Raw genomic sequence first — 10,257 nt, 5'->3', positions numbered from 1 at the left:
CAAGTTCAGCCTTAATGAACACAACCTGACTGTCTCAGGAGCTGTCTCGGAGCTTTAAAGCTGTAGATATTTTGGTCCGAACTCACTTTCCCAAAAATCCACGTCCAAAGAGAAATGAGGCCAAAACACCCTGCAGAGTGGTTCCTGTCACCTAACATGTTTTAGCTTTACTTTGGGTTAAGGTTGGTTGCATAAGCTAGAAGGGAAAGGACTGAGAACAAGTAACAAATATTCTCTGTCATACAAGCATGTTTTCCTCTGTAACTACCTTCTTTCTCCATCAGCAGATGATGATGAGGCACATGTCCACATTCCTTGCTGCAGTTCCACTGCAGGGCTCAGAGAACGAAGTTTTCTGAAATTCAAGCCAACCTCACAGCCTACTTTTACTCTGTACCTCTACAGCCTATTTTTCTGGTACTCTGGTGCTTGTCTGACTCCTCAGTAATTCAGTTTAGCTCACTGACACAGTGGCTTTTTGAAGGAGCAGACTTTTATTCATCTGGGTTAGTTTGCTGATGATTTGGGAAGCTAACCCAGCTTTCAAAGGACTGGACAAGCACTAGACCCACCTGTAGGAAAGCAGCAGGGATGTACACTGGGACATGTGAGGCAGGAGGGACAAAACTGTCTCTGTAAAAGCAGCTAAGAGGGAAGCTGGTGATAGATTCTATACCTTATGGAGTTTCTCCTCTTGCAACTTTCACCTCTTTTGGAAGTAAGAGAAAGGTCATAAAAAATGCTCCTTCCCCAGAATGTTTTAGTTTGGTATAAAACCAATGTAGGAACTAAGTTTTGTTTGCATTTTTTTTTGGTTTTCATTTTTTGTTTGTGGGGTTTTTGTTTTGGTTTTTGCTTTGGGGATTTTTGGTTTTGTGGTGGGTTTTTTTGTTCAGTTATTTTTTTCAGAAAAGATGGTTTACCTTGTTATCTGCCTTTAATGCATTATTTTGTGTGGTCCTAAGATATAACTGCTCTTCTACAGACCATAAATATATGTAGCATTTTACAGCAACTGAATTCAATCCATAATTCAGTTTACATAATCCATAACATTTTTAGATTCGTATTTTAAGTTAATAATGGCCCCTCACAGAGCACATGCCAAGAAGTGAACTTTCCAAAGACTTTCCATATGCATCACTCTTGCATTACTTAGAGTGAATATTATGCTGTCTGGCCCAAGTTGCTTGACTATTATTTTGTGACTACTAATAAGTTCAATTTTTCAGTGTCACTAATAGATTGTAATGTTCTGCTACTTTAATTTAAACATTTTTAATGTAATTATTGTTTCTATTTCATAAATATTTTAAAATTAATTTAAAATTATTATGAGCTTTTTTAAAGACATAATAAAAATAGAAATAATTAATTAATAGCCATAGACCATCAAAGAGCCATTCCTCATTTCCTGGACAGAGGGTGTGGTACAGAATCAGTGGCAAAAATACCTTTAATCTTTTATGTCAACTCCAACTTCATAAAAACTATACAGCTCCATATAACTGATTAAGGAGCTGAAGCACCGTAATGGACAAAACACTAATATTTTTCATTTTTCCAAGCAACATCAATTTCCTTTTCCCTGCTTAACAGGCTCATATTTGCTTTCCTTTCTGGTTTTGTTTTTCAGCCTTTTGTCATTCTTCAGAGATGGTTTCTATACACAGACGGCTGTCCAAAAAGATTCCATATGGAGAATTCTCAAGCAGTTCAAGTGTAAATAGGCTAAAAAATGAAATTTGCACTTCATTCCATGGCAAATGCAAATGTTCAAAACACATGCAAGAAAAATCAAACTACATTAGTAGAATTATTCTTTGGAAAGCAGTGATTAGGAAACAATTTTAGCATAGGTGAATTAATTGAATCATCTGCTTATTTGTTGTGAAACACATTCATGGTTTTCCTTTCAGCTTTTATCATAAAATATAAAACTAATTGAAATTTAATAATAGTCAAAAATATTTGTGTTATTAATAAGTATTTTGGAAAGTTTATTAGTCGGTTTTTTGGAAGATACTTGCTACCAATTCTCTATCAATGTTTTCATATATTATTTATAGTCAAATTTTAGGTGGTGGGTGAATTCAACCTGTTGAGAACACTGCTGGGACATGGAAGAACCTCAAAAAAATGCACAGAAGTAACTGCCAAAGTTTGAAGTTGTATAGCAAGTTTTGAAGAGATACATCAAGAAAGTGCTTGCCACTATTCCAAACACAAAGTACTAAATTAAATGCCTAAAAACAGAAGGTGAAAACAGTGCTATACTCTTAGCTACTCCCCATCAGTCATGCCAACCATAACAAATGTTAATCATTGAAGTAGTACAAGTTTGTAGGAATTTTAAAGAAAGATGGAATATATTGGCTAATTGTCTAGAACAGAAGTGACTAACAATTAAATCATTTTTTTCAGGACATTGCCTTTTTGCCCATGAATCAAATTATTTGGTTGAAAAATGAAAAGTCAGGAAAGTGATAAATCTTGTCTTCTTCTTCTAGCTCAGAAATAATTAATTCTAAATTAATTCTAAGATCTATTAATTCTAAATCTTTGAAAGACTTGGTCATCTCCTGATTCAGTTTGAACTATTAAGCATCGTCAGTATTTCTTCATATGATAGAGTAATTTATTGATATTTTTCTTGCTTTTTTTAAAGAAAGCAATTTTCTAATTCAATAGAAAGGAATCTGGTTTGTGCATAAGCGAATCCTAATTTCTAATCAAATACAGCTTACCACAACTTCCAAGATATGAACCAATTACTAAGTAATGGCAAAATATATTGTTTACATTTTTCTATATTGAAAAAACTTAAAAAGCAAGTTTTTACAAACAATTACAAATAATAGTAACACCGTAGAAGTTGTCCAGCTAAAAGAGATTTTAGCTTTTGTAAGTCAAGGTGAATCTTCAAGTGTAAAGGTTAAATTTAGCTGAAAGTTGGGATTCAAATGAGTTATACTGGGAATGCCATTATACAGAATCTTAAATAAAATGTAAATACGAGAATATGTTAAAAAAATGCACAATTTAAGTTTTCTTGATCACTAGTTTAAATCATGATTTATGATCAGTGAATTATGTCACTTAAATTAAATTTGATTAACAGGCAGAGGGCAGACAAAGTCTGAAGTGTGTATTGTGATAACTGAGAAATCATCACTAGACCAGATCTGAAAATTAAATGAGCAGACTTTTCTCTGAGAACCCAAATATTGAACTGCTGTTGTGAAAACATTAGCCATGATCCACACATTATCTTTGAATAAAAAAAAATGCAAACCAGTTTTCAAACAAGTAATCAAATAAATCAAATAATTAAGAAACTGTGCTTTCATTTCCAGTTCCAGTGTTATGATAACAGTATAAACAGACAAATTAATTATTCTTTTAGTCATGGATTCACTAAAATGTACCCTACAATATTCAGGACTTCAATGTCACTAGGTTACCAAATGTTCCAGTTTGTTGGAGATTAAACTAGTGACTTCAGCCATAGCCTTTTTCTAGTCAAATAATGTAAGCAGTAAAGCCCTGGATTACACTTCTTCCCAAAAGTAAGCAATTTGCTGTTCTAATTTTGGCCTGCACTAAGCTTGAATAAAATTATATGCATGTTAGACATATGCAGGATAAACACACAATTTCAGAATCAAAAGTTTCTCACAATTGTATGTTCCGTTCTTTTTCAGAAAGACTCTATTTCAGGAATGCTTATTACTCTGCAGCAAAGCTAGATCAATTTTGAATTAATCATAAAACAGAAATAACTTTTTTGTTTATTACGTGCAGAAGGACTTTTTGTTCCTACTCAAACATACTCAACCTTGAAGCTAAATTTCCTAACCAGAGATGGCCTACTGTGACATGTGTTGGCATGATGTAGCAGAAAAGCATCATAATAGACTTTGACAAGGATTTTCATCAGGTCATGGTAAATCCTCAGCATCTTGGTAGGTCTTTATCTACCATACCTATCTGTAAAATGCATATATCAAAGACATAACCGAAGCCAATGACTCAAAAAGAAACCACACCAAATCAAAGTGAAAAAAAGCAGCAGTTACTACGGGTGGGACGAGTAAATACTGAAACAAACTATCATGTAAAATGGTGGACACTCCATTTTTTGCTATTGATAAATTGTGCCCGAATACATGGCTGGAAACACGCCTTACAAATAATTGTTCCTTGTGGAGTACCCATGTGAATCTCTCTGCCTGCTTCTATAGACAACACAAGAAAGCATTGCAGTCCCTTCTTTCCTTGCAGTGTAGGGAGTAAAGAAATAGTTAAGAACTGAGAATCACAGAAATGATCCTACTGCTGGTTCTGCCCCTCTTGAGTAAAATAATCTTCATTTACTTCACCGTATTTCATCAGGTGTTATGTGCCTGTCTGTATTCTTGGAAATTTAGTACTGATCGATGACAATTTTGCTGTTAGCAAATATTAGTTTTAAATCTGAGAAATTAACCTTTGGTTAGTAGATATTTAAAAGGAAATCAAGTCTTTCAGAAATAATGTTTACATTGAATTAAAGAGGAGGCCTGTTGTTTTCATTTCTGTGCAAAGCTCATTTAATTTAGTTAAATACTCATTTGACTCCAGAACAGAGAAACCATAGCAAAACCTACTCAGGAAGGAGATAGTACTAGGGTTTGTTCTGTAATCAGGCTTCATTTTCTGAAATCTTCACCTCTTAATAGATGTAAAATTAATTAGATCACTTTATTAACCCCCAAGGAAAGAACTGACAACTCTTTCCATGAAGAAACCATGTCTTTGCAGTTCTAAAAGCCCTTTAGAAGTTACATCTCCCACATTAAAGTAGAAGTAACTATTACACAGATCTCTGGGGAAAATGGTAAGGAAAAAGGCAGTAAATGTGTATATTTCCAGCTTCCCTGGAAAGAAAATAATCTGAGGTTATTTAGAAAGTCTGTCCTTATCCATCTCTGTTCCTTAAATTTTTAATATCTGAAATTAAAACAGTCATCTTCACAAATATTTTGCAATTCAGTGCATAGATATAGATAAATAAGCTGAGCAATATCACTATGATGCTGCTCTTCAGCTAACAATTGAAATGAACAAACAAGGAGCAAGGCAAATTAAACCACATTTAAAAAAATCAAAAGATCAATTTTTTCTAATCCTTTCATCTCAAAATGTTGGAAGAGTTCCAAAACTACACTGCAAGGTCCCAAGGTATCCGGCACAAAACACCATACTTGCACAGAACTTTGTTCTCTGACTGCCCATGAGCAAGTCCGTCACAAAAACAATTCCTTTGCAGCACTTACTTTATGATTTCACTGTGAAAAGTTGAGGCCATTTCTCAAGTCAAAGGTGTTCGCTTTCACTTCAAAGTTTTTTTCACTTCATCTTTTGATGTGTTTTTTTCCCCAGGAATAGTTGTCCCTAAAAGTGTCTTCACCTGAAAAATAACCTGTTGCCTGAGAAGAAGTAGATCCTTCAGCCTGACTTGAACCTTGCAGGACTCCAAAGGGACTTTTCTGGTTTCTCATAACTCTTCTGAAGGTTGGCTAGAGAACTCTCAAATCTAAAAGAAAAAGACTTCAAAAATGAAACCACACAATCTAATGCTACAACAACCATTTCACCACCAGCAACGATCCATCAGTCATTTAGTTCTACATCCTTTTTACCACAGAGGAAAAGGCATATTGTGAATTAAGTGTTTTAGAGCAAGAAGTTACTACCACACAGTGTACTAAACATTTTAGAATGAGTCTACTCATCCCAGGCCAAACCCAAACTTCTTAAAAGCAGAACTGTGTGACCACAAAGTCCAGCAAAGCGTCAGATCAGAGTTCAGAGTTCAGAAGCACAGGAGGCTGTATTTAACTGTAGTGGATAGCTAACTATAAAACATCATTATGGCTTCAATTTGATATATCACTTGTAAGTTACAAAGTACTGACTTCTTTCAACAAAGGAATTCTTGAGGCTTTTAATCTTATGAATCTTAAAATGCTGTATTTCTCCTTGTTGTAGTAGCTCCCACTTCTCTTCTTATGATGAGTCCCTTTTGCCTGTCACAGTGCCACCCATCTCCCCCCAGAATCCCTCAATACCCACATCCTCCAAAGCCAGTACTGGGGCTGGTTCCCGGTTGTGCTGTGCTGAGTTGCTGAGCAGCATTCACCTGGTGACAGGTCAGCAACAGGCCAAACAGAGCAGGCATCTTGCAGGTTTTCTCCCAGGGAGGGTTTTACTTACCCAGCTGCAATACGAACCATATTTTAATAACTTAATAGCAAAAGGTCTGTTCATCTGAGAAAATGTTATTAATATTGGACAGTAGAGTAAAACTTTGTTCTTATGAAACAGAGATACACAGACACATGGGCAGAATTATTTCATAGCCCTTGCTGCCTTAGAAAACCGACTGAAAGATTCTGTGTTAATGAAAGCCATGTAAGGAACTATGTATTTGTCACCTTACATTTTCAAAGAGAAGTTTAGAAACAGGGTTTTCCCCTGATTTGCTTTTGCAGATGAGTGAGAAAATAGGCAAAAATCACAAATAAGAACTAAGGCTACTGTTTCATACAATAGCTGACTTTGTAAGGCTGATCCCACATGCCAGATGCTATACTGCCATGACTGAAACTAGTGCTGTCTTAAGTATTGTCAATACTTGTAAATTGAAATTATTTTTGGATGCAAGACATATAATTTCTTTTTCATCTAGGAGATTTTTCCACAAAAGTTTGAAACAAGAAAATACTGTTAATCAAAATGTTGTTATAGATTTCCAAACGTTCTAATTATTTTGTATAACAGGGAGAAAGACAAAACTAGCCTTTTCTCTTTTTTTTTTCTTTTTGCAATGTGGAGTGATTTTTACTTTTAAAAAAATCTTTGCTAATTTGCTGTACTATGTGATGTGCTTGAGTGGATGTGAAGATAAATTGTAAAGTTTATTTCCCTGAAAACCTTGAGTTCTGCCAAGCTAAATCCTCAGGCTGAGTGGGGTGGCTATTAGGAGCAGGTGATGGCTCATGCAGAGCCAGGCTTGGCTGAATAAAAGCTTAGTTTCTATGAAGATCTCTTTCCCGTTAGATCAGAAACAGGTAAACTGGTGGAAAGGACAGAAGACAGAGGAAAAAGTACATTTCTGGCTGCAGAAAAATTAGGGGAATACAGCAGAGACCTCTGTAACTCCCGACAGATGCTACAGGCTACCTGCACACTTTTATACAAGTCTCACAGAAAATCACTGTAAGAAAGCTCACACAGAGCTACCATCCACTGCCAGTATTTACACTGAAATTTTACGCAGTGTGATTCAGAGGTTTTCCACTCAGGAGATGGTTTGTCAATCATATCTGCCTGGGAAAGAGGATTAAAGTTTTCTCAGCTTGGACAAGCTGAACTGGGGCATGGGAAAGGGTTGCTCAGAGAGGCCAGAACTAGGTAAGACCCTGAGAAACCTGAACTGACTTCACAGCTGACTCTGCTTTGAGCAGGGAGGTTAGACCAGATGATCTCCAACAGTTCCTTCCTATCTAAAATCTTCCATGATTACTTGATTTTTTTGATAAATCTTGGGTTTCAGTGGAGTTTCTGATTTATACTAGTTGACCACACAATATCAACCAGAAATAAGCTTACCTGTGTTTACCTTGGTTCATAACTTTTCTCTGTGCAATTACTGCCTACTATTTTTTTCCATTATTTTACTCTCACGCCCACCTCTAAGCACTCCTCTTCTCTACTGCCACAGAAAGATCTCCCTTCTCCCAGCAGTTCTGTCCCCAGGACTGATCACTAAATAAAAAAGAAAGAGACGAACCCCCAGTTCAAATGTCAGGTTTAAGACCCAGCAACAGTTTTTTCCCCTTGGTTCATCATAGACTAGGGCATTTCCAATACCAGGCAGAACCTTTAGGGTATTTGGTTTATTATGGTGCAAAACATAATTATTCAAAGATTTATAAATTGACTACTTCTTCACAAATTCCTGCAAAATGAGGTGATAAAGCATTTCCAAGAAAAACTCATCAGAAACATTAACATAGGCAATACTGGTTGTTAATTTTTCTTTTTTTTCCTACACGTATTTCAGAACATTTCAGAAATGTCTGACACATTCTAATCAAGTATCAACTGCAGCAGATAGTGTAAGATATTTTTCCTCCAACTGTGAAATATTTACAAGGTTATAAGCAACCAAAACCTGAGGCTTACAATGGGAAATGTTCACTTTTCTCAACAAAATAAGGTGTTATTAACCCTTCCAAAATTAATTCCTTGGTCATTTCTTAAGAATTGGTATGACAAAATAACAATCTGGAACATAAGTTTACGTGAGCATATACTTACTCTCTAACATCAAGTATCCATGAGCCATGTACTGTCAGTCCAAATGAAACTGAAAATCGAGTCTATCTGGAATAAAATTTTGATATGTCTTCATCTAAATAAAAGTTCTGAATGTGACTGCACATGTTTGACAAGCAGTGGCTTGGCTCAGGTGATTTTAGCTGTTGCATGAGCTTTGCCAAATGTACCATACATATTTTTTGTCTGACAAAAGAAATTCTATTTCCTTCAAAAACAGCAGGGTTCAGAAAAACGTTAGAGAAGTAAATGACTGGTGGAAACTCACCACCAGAGTTGAATAGGCAAGATTTAAAAATAGGGTGAGTACTGTCTATATCCTCCGAGTTTCCCACCCAAAAGATCCGAAGTAATGTAAAAATTAAATTATCCTGCTGACGGCACTAACTAAAAAAAGGAATAAAGAGCATAGATGACCCGATGCATTCAGTAAAAGTATTCATACATACTATCTGAGGATACGCTTTGATGTTTGGCTGGGTGTAAGCCATGGGTCAAATCATGAAACTCATAAGCAACAAAGGGATAAAAGAAAATGTACACGTACAGACTGTTCGAGATGAAATAGGTAGCAATGGCCAAAGATGAAAAAAAACAAAGTTGTTCCAATATTAAAAAAACCCAACTGACTCTCAAAATTTAGTTCTACAAGTTAAGAAAATTATCCTCTGCATTTCAATTGCTAAAAAAGGAGCTAGTACTTAAAACAGACTCAGATTCTTACTTGATTCTTAGTCTTATCATTGTGTCCAGTCACACTGGCCTTTGTAACATCCTACTGGATACAAACATGAATATAGAAATCAGCTCTAGGAAATCCAGAGATAAATGTATTAATGGATTTATGTGAGGCCAAGAATAACCACAGAAGGGGCACAAATTATCATCTGCTTGCAGCTTCTCCCAATGTTTATGATCATTATTATTGTAGTGATGCTAAAAAACCAGGGAGCTATATTTAAAATCCAAAGAAGGTATTTGGAGTTCAAAATGCTAATCATATTTCCCTTTAGAAAGGGAAAGAAACCTCATAATAGCACACATATGAATTTTATTGATTTATTTGTGCTCATTAAAAGTATATGTTCTCTGTGGCCAAAAATCCCAGGAGCTTACAGGAAAAGTAGACTTGGATGGTTAAAGCATAGCAGTTAGTTTACCTCACCATGTGTTGTTCTTCAAGCTTCTAGCAGTCAGATGGCTGCTGGAAAATAAACATGGTCATCTGTGAGGGTATAGGAAGTTATCAAATAATAAAGGCTTTGTCTGACAAAGACTGTTTAGTTCTAGTGGCAAAAGAGCAAAAGTCCTTCCACAGATTAGAATGGCATTTTATTTCCACTGCTTGGAATGTAGGCTTCCTATTAAAAGCATTTTAGTTACTAATGCAAATAAAACTTCGGACTGATTTTTTTTCTATTTCCTTGAACACAGTAGTTCAGTAATAAACTTGCAGACAATCAGTTGAAGGCAGATATGACATTCTGAAAGCAAAATTTGCTGCTTTATAAATCTCTTCTTTCTGGTTACTTGCTGTCATGAATGATAAAGATGAGTGTGTCCTGGGCAAATAAAAAAAATTATTTGTGTAACATCATGATCTTAGGCAGACTCAGACTTTGTATTTTAAATTTGTGGCAGACCTGAAAAGTCTTATTAACAAAAAACATAGCCCATGAAAGAAAAAAATTATGATGGGACGAGTTGACCTTAACAAATAATGGATGAAGTGATGTCCATTCTCTCCTGCATTTTTAAAGCTTTTTGAACCAATCAGGTCCAAAGACTCTACTACATCATTAACCAGAATTACCCGATTTTAACTTTAGCAATACCTAGCAATGTGACTCTGTTTAGTCTCTTATCAATTAG

Source organism: Chiroxiphia lanceolata, chromosome 5, assembly GCF_009829145.1.
Source record: "Chiroxiphia lanceolata isolate bChiLan1 chromosome 5, bChiLan1.pri, whole genome shotgun sequence".
Classification (NCBI taxonomy): domain Eukaryota; kingdom Metazoa; phylum Chordata; class Aves; order Passeriformes; family Pipridae; genus Chiroxiphia; species Chiroxiphia lanceolata.
Note: the sequence above shows the minus strand (reverse complement) of the source record.